This window comes from Cherax quadricarinatus, chromosome 14, assembly GCF_038502225.1.
Source record: "Cherax quadricarinatus isolate ZL_2023a chromosome 14, ASM3850222v1, whole genome shotgun sequence".
In the NCBI taxonomy this organism is placed as follows: Eukaryota; Metazoa; Arthropoda; class Malacostraca; order Decapoda; family Parastacidae; genus Cherax; species Cherax quadricarinatus.
Genome location: NC_091305.1, coordinates 32,699,098 through 32,717,620, shown reverse-complemented (window position 1 = coordinate 32,717,620; position 18,523 = coordinate 32,699,098). Strand labels below are relative to the sequence as shown.

The window sequence follows — 18,523 nt, the reverse complement described above, 5'->3', positions numbered from 1 at the left end:
CCAGCTAATAAAAGATGAGATAAAAGTTAACATTGAAACCAGTGATATCAAGGAGGCCCGACGGCTAGACAGGCCGGGTCAAAAGCAAAGTGTCATGTTAAAATTCAATTCCATTGATGTAAAAAAGGACCTAATAAGTTCCTCCATCAAGAAAAGGAGTAATGTGTATGTAAATGAGTGCCTAACTAAAAAACAACAGAACCTATTATACAGACTTCGAAAACTTAAGCGTGATACCAATGCAATAATAAAACAGTGCTTTACTCATGATGGCATTAGCATGGTAAAATTATCAGACGCGGGTTGTAGGTTTGAAATAACAAATGATCAAGAACTAGAAATAAGTTTACCAAGTAGTATACCCTTTCTCCTGTATAGATTACTAAATTTAAAAAGAGAAACTTTTGTTTTTCTTTTTGGGCCACCCTGCCTCAGTGGGATACAGCCGGTTTGTTGAAAAAACAAAAAAACAGGAAAAGTGTATGGTAGGGTTATTATTGAAAGAATTAGAGATAAGACAGAATGCAGGATTGCAGATGAGCAAGGAGGTTTTATAGTGGGTAGGGGATGTGTAGAAGTGTTTACACTGAAGCATATATCTTTTTTTTTTTTTTTCAACAAGTCGGCCGTCTCCCACCGAGGCAGGGTGACCCAAAAAAACAAAATCCCCAAAAAGAAAATACTTTCATCATCATTCAACACTTTCACCACACTCACACATTATCACTGTTTTTGTAGAGGTGCTCAGAATACAACAGTTTAGAAGCATATACGTATAAAGATACACAACACATCCCTCCAAACTGCCAATATCCCAAACCCCTCCTTTAAAGTGCAGGCATTGTACTTCCCATTTCCAGGAATCAAGTCCGACTATATGAAAATAACCGGTTTCCCTGAATCCCTTCACTAAATATTACCCTGCTCACACTCCAACAGATTGTCAGGTCCCAAGTATCATTCGTCTCCATTCACTCCTATCTAACATGCTCATGCACGCTTGCTAGAAGTCCAAGCCCCTCGCCCACAAAACCGCCTTTCCCCCTTCTTTCCAACCCTTTCGAGGACGACCCCTACCCCTCCTTCCTTCCCCTATAGATTTATATGCTTTCCATGTCATTCTACTTTGATCCATTCTCTCTAAATGACCAAACCACCTCAACAACCCTTCTTCTGCCCTCTCACTAATGCTTTTATTAACTCCACACCTTCTCCTAATTTCCACACTCCGAATTTTCTGCATAATATTTACACCACACATTGCCCTTAGACAGGACATCTCCACTGCCTCCAACCGTCTCCTCGCTGCTGCATTTACCACCCAAGCTTCACATCCATATAAGAGTGTTGGTACTACTATACTTTCATACATTCCCTTCTTTGCCTCCATAGAAAACGTTTTTTGACTCCACATATACCTCAACACACCACTCACCTTTTTTCCCTCATCAATTCTATGATTAACCTCATCCTTCATATATCCATCCGCCGACACGTCAACTCCCAAGTATCTGAAAACATTCACTTCTTCCACACTACTTCTCCCCAATTTGATATCCAATTTTTCTTTATCTAAATCATTTGATACCCTCATCACCTTACTCTTTTCTATGTTCACTTTCAACTTTCTACCTTTACACACATTCTCAAACTCATCCACTAACCTTTGCAATTTTTCTTTAGAATCTCCCATAAGCACAGTATCATCAGCAAAAAGTAACTGTGTCAATTCCCATTTTGAATTTGATTCCCCATAATTTAATCCCACCCCTCTCCCGAACACCCTAGCATTTACTTCTTTTACAACCCCATCTATAAATATATTAAACAACCATGGTGACATTACACATCCCTGTCTAAGACCTACTTTTACCGGGAAGTATTTTCCCTCTCTTCTACACACCCTAACCTGAGCCTCACTATCCTCATAAAAACTCTTAACAGCATTTAGTAACTTACCACCTATTCCATATACTTGCAACATCTGCCACATTGCTCCTCTATCCACTCTATCATATGCCTTTTCTAAATCCATAAATACAATAATAACTTCCCTACCTTTATCTAAATACTGTTCACATATATGCTTCAATGTAAACACTTGATCTACACATCCCCTACCCACTCTGAAGCCTCCCTGCTCATCCGCAATCCTACATTCTGTCTTACCTCTAATTCTTTCAATTATAACCCTACCGTATACTTTTCCTGGTATACTCAGTAAACTTATTCCTCTATAATTTTTACAATCTCTTTTGTCCCCTTTCCCTTTATATAAAGGGACTATACATGCTCTCCGCCAATCCTTAGGTACCTTCCCCTCTTTCATACATTTATTAAACAAAAGTACCAACCACTCCAACACTATATCCCCCCCTGCTTTTAACATTTCTGTCATGATCCCATCAGTTCCAGCTGCTTTACCCCCTTTCATTCTACGTAGTGCCTCACGTACCTCCACCACACTTACATTCTGCTCTTCTTCACTCCTAAAAGATGGTATACCTCCCTGGCCAGTGCATGAAATTACCGCCTCCCTTTCTTCCTTAACATTTAAAAGTTCCTCAAAATATTCTCGCCATCTACCTTATACCTCCTTCTCCCCATCTACTAACTCCCCTACTCTGTTTTTAACTGACAAATCCATACTTTCCCTAGGCTTTCTTAACTTGTTTAACTCACTCCAAAATTTTTTCTTATTTTCATTAAAATTTCTTGACAGTGCCTCTCCCACTCTTTCATCTGCTCTCCTTTTGCACTCTCTCACCACTCTCTTCACCTTTCTTTTACTCTCCATATACGCTGCTCTTCTTATAACACTTCTGCTTTGTAAAAACCTCTCATAAGCTACCTTTTTCTCTTTTATCACACCCTTTACTTCATCATTCCACCAGTCACTCCTCTTTCCTCTTGCCCCCACCCTCCTATAACCACAAACTTCTGCCCCACATTCTAATACTGCATTTTTAAAACTATTCCAACCCTCTTCAACCCCCCCACTACTCATCTTTGTACTAGCCCACCTTTCTGCCAATAGTCGCTTATATCTCACCCGAACTTCCTATATATATGAACAGTATTTAGATAAAGGTAGAGAAGTTTTTATTGCATTTATGGATTTAGAAAAGGCATATGAAAGAGTGGATAGAGGAGTAATGTGGCAGATGTTGCAAGTATATGGAATAGGTGGTAAGTTACTAAATGCTGTAGAGAGTTTTTATGAGGATATTGGGGCTCAGGTTAGGGTGTGTAGAGGAGAGGGGGACTACTTCCCAGTAAAAGTAGGTCTTAGACACGGATGTGTAATGTCACCATGGTTGTCTAATATATTTATAAATGGGGTTGTAAAAGAAGTAAATGCTAGGGTGTTCGGGAGAGGGGTGGGATTAAATTATGGGGAATCAAATACAAAATGGGAATTGACACAGTTACTTTTTGCTGATGATACTGTGCTTATGGGAGATTCTAAAGAAAAATTGCAAAGGTTAGTGGACGAGTTTGGGAGTGTGTGTAAAGGTAGAAAGTCGAAAGAGAACATAGAAAAGAGTAAGGTGATGAGGGTATCAAATGATTTGGATAAAGAAAAATTGGATATCAAATTGGGGAGGAGGAGTATGGAAGAAGTGAATGCTTTCAGATATCTGGGAGTTGACGTGTCAGCGGATGGATTTATGAAGGATGAGGTTAATCATAAAGATGATGAGGGAAAAAAGGTGAGTGGTGCGTTGAGGTGTATGTGGAGTCAAAAAACGTTATCTATGGAGGCAAAGAAGGGAATGTATGAAAGTATAGTAGTACCAACACACTTATATGGGTGTGAAGCATGGGTTGTAAATGCTGCAGCGAGGAGGCGGTTGTAGGCAGTGGAGATGTCCTGTCTAAGGGCAATATGTGGTGTAAATATTATGCAGAAAATTTGGTGTGTGGAAATTAGGAGAAGGTGTGGAGTTAATAAAAGTATTAGTCAGAGGGCTGAAGAGGGGTTGTTTAGGTGGTTTGGTCATTTAGACAGAATGGATCAAAGTAGAATGACATGGAGACCGTATAAATCTGAAGGGAAGGAAGGAGGGGTAGGGGTCGTCCTCGGAAAGGTTGGAGGGAGGGGGTAAAGGAGGTTTTGTGGGCGAGGGGCTTGGACTCCCAGCAAGCGTGCGTGAGCGTGTTAGATAGGAGTGAATGGAGATGAATGGTATTTGGGACCTGATGAGCTGTTGGAGTGTGAGGAGGGTAATATTTAGTGAAGGGATTCAGGGAAACCGGTTATTTTTACATAGTTGGACTCGAGTCCTGGAAATGGGAAGTGCAATGCCTGCACTTTAAAGGAGGGGTTTGGGATATTGGGAGTTTAGAAAGATATGTTGTGTATCTTTATATATATATATGCTTCTAAACTGCTGTATTCTGAGCACCTATGCAAAAACAGTGATTATGTTTGAGTGAGGTGAAAGTGTTGAATGATGATGAAAGTATTTTCTTTTTGGGGATTTTCTTTCTTTTTGGGTCACCCTGCCTCGGTGAGAGACGGCCGACTTGTAAAAAAAAAAAAAAAAAGTTACACAGTCATACATAACTGCAGGCCTGACCAATCAGGTGGAGGCACTTCCATCTATTACTCTGATGAACTAGAATGTATGAAATCAACTAATGTATGGAACGAAAATGGCGAATATATAATAGCTAAATTCATATCAAGAATACTTAAGAAACCTATAACAGTTGGCGCAGTCTAAAGACTACCACACACAAATACTTACACTTTTAGCAGTAACCTTAGAAACATGATAACCGAGTCAGAATTGAATAAACACCATCTGATACTAGCACGAGATTTCAACATAAACCTTATCCAAGCAACTGACCCTCCAGTAGCTGATTTCACAAATACTATAAACAGCAGCTTGTTGCTACCCCCTATAACGAAGTCAACAAGAATCTCTGAGACAAGTGCCTCATTACTTGACCATATCTGGACCAACACAATATCCCCACTACAAACAGGTATAATCACAGACAACACCACAGACCACTACCATACCTTTCTCATAACCAACTTATCTAAATTGCCTCAAGAAACAAGAAAGATCACATTTCACCTGCAGGATGAGACATCCATAAACAACCTAAAAGTAGCACTAGGTGCCACTGATTGGCAGAGAGCTAGCTGACAGTAATAATATTGATAAAGATGTCAAAATTTTTTTACATAAAACCCTAAACCTCTATAACAAGCACTATCCAATCAAAACGAAACAGATCACAGAAAAGAGACTAAACAGCCCATGGGTAACAAAAAGTATCCTCAAATCTATTAACAAAAAACACCAACTTGAAAAACAGTTCAGATTAGGCCTAATTACTGAAGAATTTACTAAAAGATACACATCAATACTCACAAAACTAATACAAAAGTCAAAGCAAATGTATTATGAAAATAGATTTAGTGAAATAAAAGGTGATATGAAAAGTACCTGGGCTCTAGGAAACCATCTTGAAATAGAGAAATAAACTTAACTAAACCAGATGAACCTCACATACAACCTATAGACACGGATGACAAATTTAATGTCTTCTTCTCTAGTGTAGGATCAAAGCTAGTAAGTCAAATTCCTAGCTCAAATATCCAGCCGAACGAGTACCTCACTGGTAACTACCGAAATACTCTATTTATAGCTCCAACTAATTCCATTGAAGTCTCACTCATCATTAAATCATTAAAAAACAAAGCAGGTGACCTAGATAACTTGCCACCATTTATATATAAAAAAACTGCACATGAGCTGTCACCCATTACTGCAACAATGTTTAACAAATCTGTAGCATCCTAAACCTTCCCATCTATACTCAAGACAGCATGGGACACCCCAGTCCACAAAGGAGGTGATCCAACTGACTTATTTTTTTTATTATTAACATATCGGCCGATTCTCACCAAGGCAGGGTGGCCCAAAAAAGAAAAACTTTCATCATCATTCACCCCATCACTGTCTTGCCAGAAAGGTGCTTTACGCTACAGTTATAAAACTGCAACATTAACACCCCTCCTTCAGAGTGAAGACACTGTACTTCCCATCTCCAGGACTCAAGTCCGGCCTGCCGGTTTCCCTGAATCCCTTCATAAATGTTACTTTGCTCACACTCCAACAGCACGTCAAATAATAAAAATCATTCGTCTCCATTCACTCCTGTCAAATATGCTAACACACGCTTGCTGGAAGTGCAAGCCCCTCACACACAAAACCTCCTTTACCCCCTCCCTCCAACCCTTTCTAGGCCGACCCCTACCCCGCCTTCCCTCCACTACAGATTTATATACTCTCGAAGTCATTCTGTTTTGTTCCATTCTCTCTACATGTCCGAACCACCTCAACAACCCCTCCTCAGCCCTCTGGACAATAGTTTTGGTAATCCCACACCTTCTCCTAATTTAAAAACTATGAATTCTCTGCACTATATTCACACCACACATTGCTCTCAGACATGACATCTTCACTGCCTCCAGCCTTCTCCTCGTTGCAACATTCATCACCCATGCTTCACATCCATACAAGAGTGTTAGTACAACTATACTCTCATACATTCCCCTCTTTGCTTCCACAGACAAAGTTCTTTGTCTCCACAGTCTCCTAAGTGCACCACTCACCCTTTTCCCCTCATCAATTCTATGATTCGCCTCCTCCTTCATAGACCTATGTGACTTGAACAACTATAAACCCATATCAAGCTTGCCCTTACTTCCAAGATATTCAAAAAAATAATACACAGGCGACTTTAATCCTACCTTACATCCAACAACATACTTAACTCATGCCAGTTTGGGTTTAGACCAAACACAAGTACGAATGACACTATTATACAAATTCTTGAACTAATATACACAGCTCTAGATAAAAATGAATATCCTCTGGGGGCACTTTATCGACCTATGAAAAGCGTCTGATACAGTTGACCACAATCTTTTGCCCCTCAAACTGAATGATTACGGCATCTGAGGACATTCTCTTGACTACCTAAAATCCTATCTTAATGACAGACACCAGTATGTACATGCAAATGGAGTCAACTCTGCTATCCAACCTGTAGCTGTAGGAGTACCCCAGGGTAGTGTCCTAGGCCCACTCCTCTTTCTCATCTATGTCAATGATCTCCCCAAAGCATCCCAACTTCTTAAACCAGTTCTATTTACAGATGACACTACATATGTCTACTCCTATTCAGACCCAGCTGTACTTAGAAACATTGTAAACAATGAACTGCTGAAGATACGTATATACTTGGATGGTGACCAACAAACTCACTCTCAACATAGACAAAACATACTTCATGCTGTTTGGTAACAGAGCCTTAAATATCCAACTTAACATATTGTTAAATGGTTCCCCTATATCAAGACACATGGAGGGCAAATCTCTAGGTCTTCTCCTTGACTGTAATCTTAAATTTCAGTCCCATACCCATCACATAGCCAAGAAAATGTCCAAATCAGTAGGAATCCTTTCCAAGATACAATACTATGTACCACAAACGACTCTCCTTACCTTGTACCACTCTCTCATATATCCTTACCTCACCTATGGTATTTGTGCCTGGGGTTCAACCACAGCCAACCACCTCAGACCTTTACTAATCCAACAAAAAGCTGCTGCACAGGTGATAACCAGCTCCTGTGCTAGACAGCACACCCCACCACTTTTCAAAAGACTCGACTTGCTATTATTATGCCTACTACATATACAGAACATTAAACTCCACTGTAAACCCTCCCCTAAAACTACTCCTTGACAGTTACAACAGAATGCACAGCCATAATACAAGGAATAAGGCAACACCCCTCGAATCAGTCTCTCACCATGCAAGAAAGTTATGCACATAAAGGGCCCGAAGATCTGGAACTTGCTACCGGAACAGGTCAAGGATCCCCTGACAGCTTATAAATTTAGGACTTTGCTAAAAAAAATCATCTTATCTCACAATATTATCCAAATTCTAGGTAGTAGGTTGGTAGACAGCAACCTCCCAGGGAGGTACTACCGTCCTGCTAAGCGAGTGTAAAACAAAAGCCTGTTATTGTTTTACATGATGGTAAGATTGCTGGTGTCCTTTTTTCTGTCTCATAAACATGCAAGATTTCAGGTACGTCTTGCTACTTCTACTTACACTTAGGTCACACTACACATACATGTACAAGCATATATATATATATATATATATATATATATATATATATATATATACACACACCCCTCTGGGCTTTCTACTATTTTCTTTCTAGTTCTTGTTCTTATTTATTTCCTCTCATCTCCATGGGGAAGTGGAACAGAATTCTTCCTCCGTTAGCCATGCGTGTTGTAAGAGGCAACTAAAATGCCGGGGGCAAGGGGCTAGTAACCCCTCCTCTTGTATAAATTACTAAATTTAAAATAAGAAACTTTCGCTTTTCTTTTTTGGGCCACCCTGACTTGGTGGGATACGGCCAGTTTGTTGAAAAAAAAAAAATTAACCAAATCAACCAAAACATCTGCTAACTAGTTTTATTATGTGACCTCTAGTCTCTTAATTCTGCCAATCCATAAAATAATCTCATCTCTCAATATTAACCAAATAAGCCAAAATATCTGCTAATTAGTTTTATTACGTGACCTCCTGGCTTTTAACCCTTTCAAGGTTTCGGCCGTACTAGTATGGCTTACGCCCCAGGGTTTTTGACGTACTAGTACGCATAAATTCTAGCACCCTCAAATCTAGTGAGAGAAAGCTGGTAGGCCAACATATGAAAGAATGGGTCTATGTGGTCAGTGTGCGCAGTATAAAAAAAATCCTGCAGCACACAGTGCGTAACGAGAAAAAAAAAACTTTGACAGTGTTTTTGGTTTAAAACAGCGACTTTACGGTGTATTTTTGTATGGTATTTATGACGGTATTCTAGTTTTCCTGGTCTCATTTTATAGAATGGAAGACATATTACAGAAATTGAGATGATTTTGATTGGTTTTTACAATGAAAAATACCTTGAAATTGAGCCCAAAGTAGCAGAAATCTTCGATTTTTGCCAAAGTTCAAAAGTAAACAAATCATGCTTTGTGTGCACTACACGTCAACTGGTGAGTCTAATATTCTTTCACAAGTGTGCTGATATTATTTATACCATTTCTACACCAATGCAGTAGTCTGCATAACAGTAAATCTTCTATTTTTTGTGAGAATAAAAATTCAAAGTGGAAAGCAAAAGAAATGTAAGAGGGGCATGGTAACATGAGTAATGAATAGAGAGAATGTTATTTTAGTGCCAGGAATGTCTTTCTTGTTTATTCTGGACCCTATTTGGAAATTGGCATCTTCTGAAATTTGTGTGAAATTGGCAAAACTGCTAAATTCTGACCACTGTATTCGATAGTTGAAATCAGTAAATGGGTGGTTTCTTGTACTCATTCAATAGAAAAAATGGAGTTCTAGCAAAATAGTTATGATTTTTGTCGACTAGTGCACTGGAATTGGCCGAAAATAGGGCACAAAGTGGGCAAAATTGCCGATGCGTAAGCATCGTCAAGACCGCTAACTTCGCAAGAGCATAATTCCGTAAGTTTTCCATCAAATTTCATACTTTTGGTGTCATTACGATCAGGAAAAGATTCTCTATCTTTTCATAAGAATTCTTTTTTTTTTTTTTTTTAAATTTGGGCGACCCTGAGAACAAGTCTCGGAGAGGGCCTGGCGACCCTGAAAGGGTTAATTCTGCCAATCCATAACATATTACCACCTGCACTATTACTTATAAGGTAGATTTTGTGTGCAATTTCAAGATTATTTTATGTAACCCTATTCCACCTTACTACCTCTCACTTGTATTAAGTTTAAATAAGATTGTAAAACAGTTAACCACTACCTTTTGTCTAGTTTTAAGTATAGTTACTATGTACTATTATCTTATCTAGTTTTAATTAGTTACTATGTACAGTGGACCCCCGGTATTCGATGGCATTGGTATTCGATAAATCCGGTTTTCGATGCATTTTAACGCAAAAATTTTTCCTCGGTATTCGATTGAAAACCCGGTATTCAATACGATTCGTACGAGACCTGTCCACGTGGCGCCTGAACTGCTCCGTGTGTGCTAGTGTTTACAAGCCAGCCAGTGTGCACGCATCTAAGGATACATTCGGTACATTCCATATTATCCATATTATCACTGTGTTTGGTGCTTGTTTCTACAAAATAAGTCACCATGGGCCCCAAGAAAGCTTCTAGTGCCAACCCTTCGAGAAAAAAGTCGCTAATGACTTATGAAATGAAGAAAGAGATAATTGCAAAGTATGAAAGTGGAGTGCGTGTGTCGGAGCTGGTCAGGTTGTATAATAAACCCCAATCAACCATCTCTACTATAGTGACCAGGAAAAAGGCAATCAAGGAAGCTGTTCTTGCAAAAGGTGCAACTGTGATTACGAAACAGCGACCGCAAGTGTTAGAAAATCTTGAGAGATTGTTACTGGTGTGGATAAATGAAAAACAGATAGCAGGAGATAGCATCTCTCAAGCGATCATTTGTGAAAAGGCTAGGCAGTTGCATGACGATTTGGTAAAGAAATTGCCTGCAACTAGTGGTGATGTGAGTGAATTTAAGGCCAGCAAAGGTTGGTTTGAAAGATTTAAGAATCGTAGTGGCATACATAGTGTGATTAGGCATGGTGAGGCTGCCAGTTATATTGTGCGACAGAAGTCCAGTGACTCTCAAGCTGGTCCTAGTGGCATTAAAAGAAGAAGGGAAGTAACCCCGGAAAAGGACTTGCTACCTCAAGTCCTAATGGAAGGGGATTCCCCTTTGAAACACTAACACCTCTCCCCTCCTCCCATCCCATCAATCATCACTGGATCTTCATTAAAGGTAAGTGTTAATTATTTTATTGTTATTGTAATTAATCTATTGCATTAAACTTTATATTTCATGTAGCAAAAATTTTTTTTTTCATATTTTTGGGTGTCTTGCACGGATTAATTTGATTTCCATTATTTCTTATAACAAAATTGATTCGGTTTTCGATATTATCGGTATTCGATGAGCTCTCAGGAACGGATTAGTATCGAATACCGGGGGTCCACTATATTAGGATTAGTTTGCCCGAAATGCCTCGGCATGATAGTGGCTATCTTTGTACTTAGCAAATCAAAATTGTAATTACACATTTTAACTTTCACAAAAAAATAAACTTTACTTTACTGGGACCCATAAATACTTTGCATATATTTCTAGACAGTAGTAAATGACGAAGGCAGTTGAAAATGTTCACATGTCAGTGTGTTTGTAACTATTTGAGTACTATTTCTGGACCTAATACAGTGGACCCTCGATAATCGTAAGGCTCGAAAGTCGTAATTTTCAAAAATCATAACGTTATTTTCATCAAAACATTGACTCGCGAATCATCGTTTGACTTGTAAATAGTCGTTCGTCTGGGACACGTACACAGCCCCGAGCCGCCTCACACTCCATTCCCAGCCAGTGTGCCATTGTTTATCAGTGAGTGAAGATGATCCCATGAGTTCATATGATACATTTCATAATATTCCATTTGTTTCAGTGCTTGCAGCTTGTAAATAAGTCACCATGGCTCCAAAGAAAGCTTCTAGTGCCAGCCGTTTGGTAAAGAATGTGAGAAACACATATAATTTAGGAAAAAGGTTGTGGAAAAATACAAAGGTGGTGGCGGTAGAGTGGAAGCAATTGTGATAGTGGTAGAGGGTGGCAGCGATGGTGGTTGAGGGTGGTAGTGATGGTGGTAAAAGGTGGTAGCAGTTGTGATAGTGGTAGAAGATGGTAGTGATGGTGGCAGAGGGTGCTAGCAATTGTGATAGTGGTAGATGGTGGTAGTGATGGTGATGGAAGGTGGTAGTTATGGTGGTAGCAGTTGTGATAGTGGTAGAAGGTAGTAGTAATGGTGGTAGTGGTTGTGATGGTGGTAGAGGGTGCCTTCTTCAGTGATTCAGCAACTCTACCAACTCCTCCAATGTTGTTGGAGTTATATAGGACTACAGAAAACACCGGCACCTCAGCTGCTGCTTCACCACCATTATGGATGGCTTATACTCTCAGTGGCCCTTATACACCCAACAACAACACAACACCTCTCGTGATATACATAACGACTTATTTTATTCATTCTAGAGTATATTCCATGTTTCTATGTTATTAATATTGTTTATTATGTCATATCTGTTGAATTGTGATAGATAAATAAACCGTAGAGTTGATATTAGTGTCATATTCTCCAACAATAAACTAGCCTCCCCCTCCCTCTGCCCCGTCTGCCATACACCAACAAAAGTCTTCAATAAAAGCTAAGTGTGGTGTTAAATGTTCATTTATACATTTTATTAGTGCTTTGCATTTATTTGGCATTCTTTTCTGCATGTAAATCTATATTTAAACTAGGGAAGTGACCCCTGAAGTGACCTAGAGTCCTTATGGAGGGGGTTCCCCTTCCAAACAATAACCTCTCTTCCCTCTCTCCTCCTCCCTGTCTTCCATTCATCAACAACAGTCTTCAATAAAGGTAACTGTCATGTTGAATGTTCATTCTTTTGTGCATGTAAATCTATCTTTACGGTAAAAAAGAAAAAAAATTGTTGATACTTCTGGGTGTCAAACAAATTAATTGGATTTACATTATTTTTTATGGGGAAAATGGATTCACAAATCGTTAATTTCGATAATAGTCACGGTTTCTGGAGCGGATTATGAAAAACGAGGGTCCACTGTATTAGTGTCAGAACAAAGATTGACTGTGAAATCACAAGAACTATTATAAATTGTAATTATCATAACATAAAAATTATATATATTAAAATATAAAAGAGAAAAAAGGTATACTGTATTGGCAACACCTCTGCAAGTAGCAGGACTCAAAGTTGCTGTCAGGTGTACATCCAGCACCAACATTGCAGTCTTATATCTCGGTAAGTACTGATACTTTTTTTTTTTTTTTTTTTTTTTTTTTTTGGGGGGGGGGGGCGCATTAAAAACAGAAAAATGCCCGTCATAAAAAAAAAAATCAAAATATTCAGAGAGCTGGCAGTGAAAAACTAGATCTACTCTTGGACAGTTTAAGGGTTAAAAGACCTTTACTTTCTAAAGCCAAATTTAGCTGACATTACTAACTGAAGAAAGACAATGACAGCAATAATGAAGAGAATGTTCAGAAACTGCATTTCTTCTATACTATGTAATACACAATGTAATAATACAGTAAAATATACAATGTAATATACAATGCTTGACTAGTCAAATAAGCTGTATAGAGGAGAATAGTTAACATACCCCGATCAATTTGCACACTTGTACAGTATTGAGATCCAACATGAAGAGGGTACAAAAAAATTGTAAAATATTTTGCATCAAATGAAAATAGCATTGTGAAATTATTTAAATGATTAATTTAGAATGTAAATTTCTGCTTCAGTCATGCAAGTTAAACTTTAATGCAAAAGTACAATTTCTAGCACATTTATCACAAATTATCAAGGCTTTAGCTGCTATGACAAAAAAAAAAAAAAAAAAAATTAACACGTCGGCCGTTTCCCACTGAGGCAGGGTGACCCAAAAAGAAAAAAAAAACTTTCATCATCATTCAACACTTTCATCATCACTCATACATAATCACTGTCTTTGCAGAGGCATTCAGATATGACAGTTCAGACATCCCTCCAAACTGCCATTATCCTAAACCCCTCCTTTAAAAAAACAAAACCTATTACACAGTACAGGTCTCCCTCAACATTCACGTTTTCAGCTTTCGCGGGCTTCACACATTCGCGAATTCCCAACCGCCAAATTCCCAGCCACCAAATTCCCAGCCGCCAAATCATATTCAAGTTTCCCGCCACCTGCGAGTCCCTACTACCCTCCCTCTGACCCCTGCAACTGGCAGCCAGCCCTCCCACCACTCAGTGTGGCGAGTGTTTTGTTTGTTCATTATTTGCTATTAAACTACAGTATAAATAATGTAAACACATTCATGACTGCATATTGGAATGGCTATTTGGACAGGTACTGGACGGTGACATCATGTGTTTACTCTTGAACACAGCAAAGAATCAAACATTTCTGCTACTGCTAATAATAACTATAGTAATAATAATAATAATAATAATAATAATAATAATAATAATACAATATAATTGAAGAAGGAAATTGTACAAAAATACGAGGGAGTGGTTGACACATCGTCAGTGTGGCTTTGTTTATGCTGGAGTGAACATTAGTCTCCGTGCTCTTCCAAACATTTCACAATAATTCATTGTTTGGTGCTTGTAGACTGAGTGTGACTGGAGTGGTTGAGGCAGTGGTAGAGGTGATAGAGGCAGTGATAGAGGCAGTGGTAGAGGCAGTGGTAGAGGCAGCGGTAGAGGCAGCGATAGAGGCAGTGATAGAGGCAGCGATAGAGGCAGTGATAGAGGCAGTGGTAGAGGCAGCGATAGAGGCAGCGATAGAGGCAGTGGTAGAGGCAGCGATAGAGGCAGCGATAGAGGCAGTGGTAGAGGCAGTGGTAGAGGCAGTGGTAGAGGCAGTGGTAGAGGCAGTGATATTTACTAACATATATGTTATAAATAATAATAGTACATTATGAATAACATTTATTATTATTATTATAAATGTTATTAATATTAACATGTACTATTATTATTTATAACATACGTTATAAATAATAATAGTACTACCATCCTGCCAGATGACTGTGAAACAGAAACCTGTAACTGTTTTGCATGATGGTAGGATTGCTGGTTTCTTTTTCTGTCTCATAAACATGCTAGATAACAGGGATATCTTGCTACTCCTACTTACACTTTGGTCACACTTCACAGACACGCACATGCATATATATATATACATACATCTAGGTTTTTCTCCTTTTTCTAAATAGCTCTTGTTCTTCTTTATTTCTTCTATTGTCCATGGGGAAGTGGAAAAGAATCTTTCCTCCGTAAGCCATGCGTGTCGTATGAGGCGACTAAAATGCCGGGAGCAATGGGCTAGTAACCCCTTCTCCTGTAGACATTTACTAAAAAAGAGAAGAAAAACTTTATAAAGCTGGGATGCTTAAATGTGCGTGGATGTAGTGCGGATGACAAGAAACAGATGATTGCTGATATGAATGAAAAGAAGTTGGATGTCCTGGCCCTAAGCGAAACAAAGCTGAAGGGGGTAGGGGAGTTTCAGTGGGGGGAAATAAATGGGATTAAATCTGCAGTATCTGAGAGAGTTAGAGCAAAGGAAGGGGTAGCAGTAATGTTAAATGATCAGTTATGGAAGGAGAAAAGAGAATATGAATGTGTAAATTCAAGAATTATGTGGATTAAAGTAAAGGTTGGATGCGAAAAGTGGGTCATAATAAGCGTGTATGCACCTGGAGAAGAGAGGAATGTAGAGGAGAGAGAGATTTTGGGAGATGTTAAGTGAATGTATAGGAGCCTTTGAACCAAGTGAGAGAGTAATTGTGGTAGGGGACCTGAATGCTAAAGTAGGAGAAACTTTTAGAGAGGGTGTGGTAGGTAAGTTTGGGGTGCCAGGTGTAAATGATAATGGGAGCCCTTTGATTGAACTTTGTATAGAAAGGGGTTTAGTTATAGGTAATACATATTTTAAGAAAAAGAGGATAAATAAGTATACAAGATATGATGTAGGGCGAAATGACAGTAGTTTGTTGGATTATGTATTGGTAGATAAAAGACTGTTGAGTAGACTTCAGGATGTACATGTTTATAGAGGGGCCACAGATATATCAGATCACTTTCTAGTTGTAGCTACACTGAGAGTAAAAGGTAGATGGGATACAAGGAGAATAGAAGCATCAGGGAAGAGAGAGGTGAAGGTTTATAAACTAAAAGAGGAGGCAGTTAGGGTAAGATATAAACAGCTATTGGAGGATAGATGGGCAAATGAGAGCATAGGCAATGGGGTCGAAGAGGTATGGGGTAGGTTTAAAAATGTAGTGTTAGAGTGTTCAGCAGAAGTTTGTGGTTACAGGAAAGTGGGTGCGGGAGGGAAGAGGAGCGACTGGTGGAATGATGATGTAAAGAGAGTAGTAAGGGAGAAAAAGTTAGCATATGAGAAGTTTTTACAAAGTAGAAGTGATGCAAGGAGGGAAGAGTATATGGAGAAAAAGAGAGAGGTTAAGAGAGTGGTGAAGCAATGTAAAAAGAGAGCAAATGAGAGAGTGGGTGAGATGTTATCAACAAATTTTGTTGAAAATAAGAAAAAGTTTTGGAGTGAGATTAACAAGTTAAGAAAGCCTAGAGAACAAATGGATTTGTCAGTTAAAAATAGGAGAGGAGAGTTATTAAATGGAGAGTTAGAGGTATTGGGAAGATGAAGGGAATATTTTGAGGAATTGTTAAATGTTGATGAAGATAGGGAAGCTGTGATTTCGTGTATAGGGCAAGGAGGAATAACATCTTGCAGGAGTGAGGAAGAGCCAGTTGTGAGTGTGGAGGAAGTTCGTGAGGCAGTAGGTAAAATGAAAGGGGGTAAGGCAGCCGGGATTGATGGGATAAAGATAGAAATGTTAAAAGCAGGTGGGGATATAGTTTGGGAGTGGTTGGTGCAATTATTTAATAAATGTATGGAAGAGGGTAAGGTACCTAGGGATTGGCAGAGAGCATGCATAGTTCCTTTGTATAAAGGCAAAGGGGATAAAAGAGGGTGCAAAAATTATATGGGGATAAGTCTGTTGAGTATACCTGGTAAAGTGTATGGTAGAGTTATTATTGAAAGAATTAAGAGTAAGACGGAGAATAGGATAGCAGATGAACAAGGAGGCTTTAGGAAAGGTAGGGGGTGTGTGTTGAAAGAATTAAGAGTAAGACGGAGAATAGGATAGCAGATGAACAAGGAGGCTTTAGGAAAGGTAGGGGGTGTGTGGACCAGGTGTTTACAGTGAAACATATAAGTGAACAGTATTTAGATAAGGCTAAAGAGGTCTTTGTGGCATTTATGGATTTGGAAAAGGCGTATGACAGGGTGGATAGGGGGCAATGTGGCAGATGTTGCAGGTGTATGGTGTAGGAGGTAGGTTACTGAAAGCAGTGAAGAGTTTTTACGAGGATAGTGAGGCTCAAGTTAGAGTATGTAGGAAAGAGGGAAATTATTTCCAAGTAAAAGTAGGCCTTAGACAAGGATGTGTGATGTCACCGTGGTTGTTTAATATATTTATAGATGGGGTTGTAAGAGAAGTGAATGCGAGGGTCTTGGCAAGAGGCGTGGAGTTAAAAGATAAAGAATCACACACAAAGTGGGAATTGTCACAGTTGCTCTTTGCTGATGACACTGTGCTCTTGGGAGATTCTGAAGAGAAGTTGCAGAGATTGGTGGATGAATTTGGTAGGGTGTGCAAAAGAAGAAAATTAAAGGTGAATACAGGAAAGAGTAAGGTTATGAGGATAACAAAAAGATTAGGTGATGAAAGATTGGATATCAGATTGGAGGGAGAGAGTATGGAGGAGGTGAATGTATTCAGATATTTGGGAGTGGACGTGTCAGAGGATGGGTCTATGAAAGATGAAGTGAATCATAGAATTGATGAGGGGAAAAGGGTGAGTGGTGCACTTAGGAGTCTGTGGAGACAAAGAACTTTGTCCTTGGAGGCAAAGAGGGGAATGTATGAGAGTATAGTTTTACCAACGCTCTTATATGGGTGTGAAGCATGGGTGATGAATGTTGCAGCGAGGAGAAGGCTGGAGGCAGTGGAGATGTCATGTCTGAGGGCAATGTGTGGTGTGAATATAATGCAGAGAATTCGTAGTTTGGAAGTTAGGAGGAGGTGCGGGATTACCAAAACTGTTGTCCAGAGGGCTGAGGAAGGGTTGTTGAGGTGGTTCGGACATGTAGAGAGAATGGAGCAAAACAGAATGACTTCAAGAGAGTATCAGTCTGTAGTGGAAGGAAGGTGGGGTAGGGGTCGGCCTAGGAAAGGTTGGAGGGAGGGGGTAAAGGAGGTTTTGTGTGCGAGGGGCTTGGACTTCCAGCAGGCATGTGTGAGCGTGTTTGATAGGAGTGAATGGAGACAAATGGTTTTTAATACTTGACGTGCTGTTGGAGTGCGAGCAAAGTAACATTTATGAAGGGGTTCAGGGAAACCGGCAGGCCGGACTTGAGTCCTGGAGATGGGAAGTACAGTGCCTGCACTCTGAAGGAGGGGTGTAAATGTTGCAGTTTAAAAACTGTAGTGTAAAGCACCCTTCTGGCAAGACAGTGATGGAGTGAATGATGGTGAAAGTTTTTCTTTTTCAGGCCACCCTGCCTTGGTGGGAATCGGCCAGTGTGATAATAATAAAAAAATAATGTTAGTAAATACCACTGCCTCACCCATTGCCTCTATCACTGCCTCTATCACTGTCTCTATCACTGCCTCAACCGCTGAATTATTGTGAAATGTTTGGAAGAGCAGGGAGACTAATGTTCACTCCAGCATAAACAAAGCCACACTGACGATGTGTCAACCACTCCCTCGTATTTTTTAACAATTTCCTTCTTCAATTA

The 18,523-nt window shown here is 39.4% G+C and overlaps 1 protein-coding gene across 1 annotated transcript in view; it reads right to left on the bottom strand.

Moving 5' to 3' along the window:
- corn (cornetto) overlaps positions 1-18,523 on the bottom strand; it is a 545,732-nt gene that overhangs the window by 108,204 nt on the left and 419,005 nt on the right. The gene's annotated exons all lie outside the window — the stretch shown is intronic.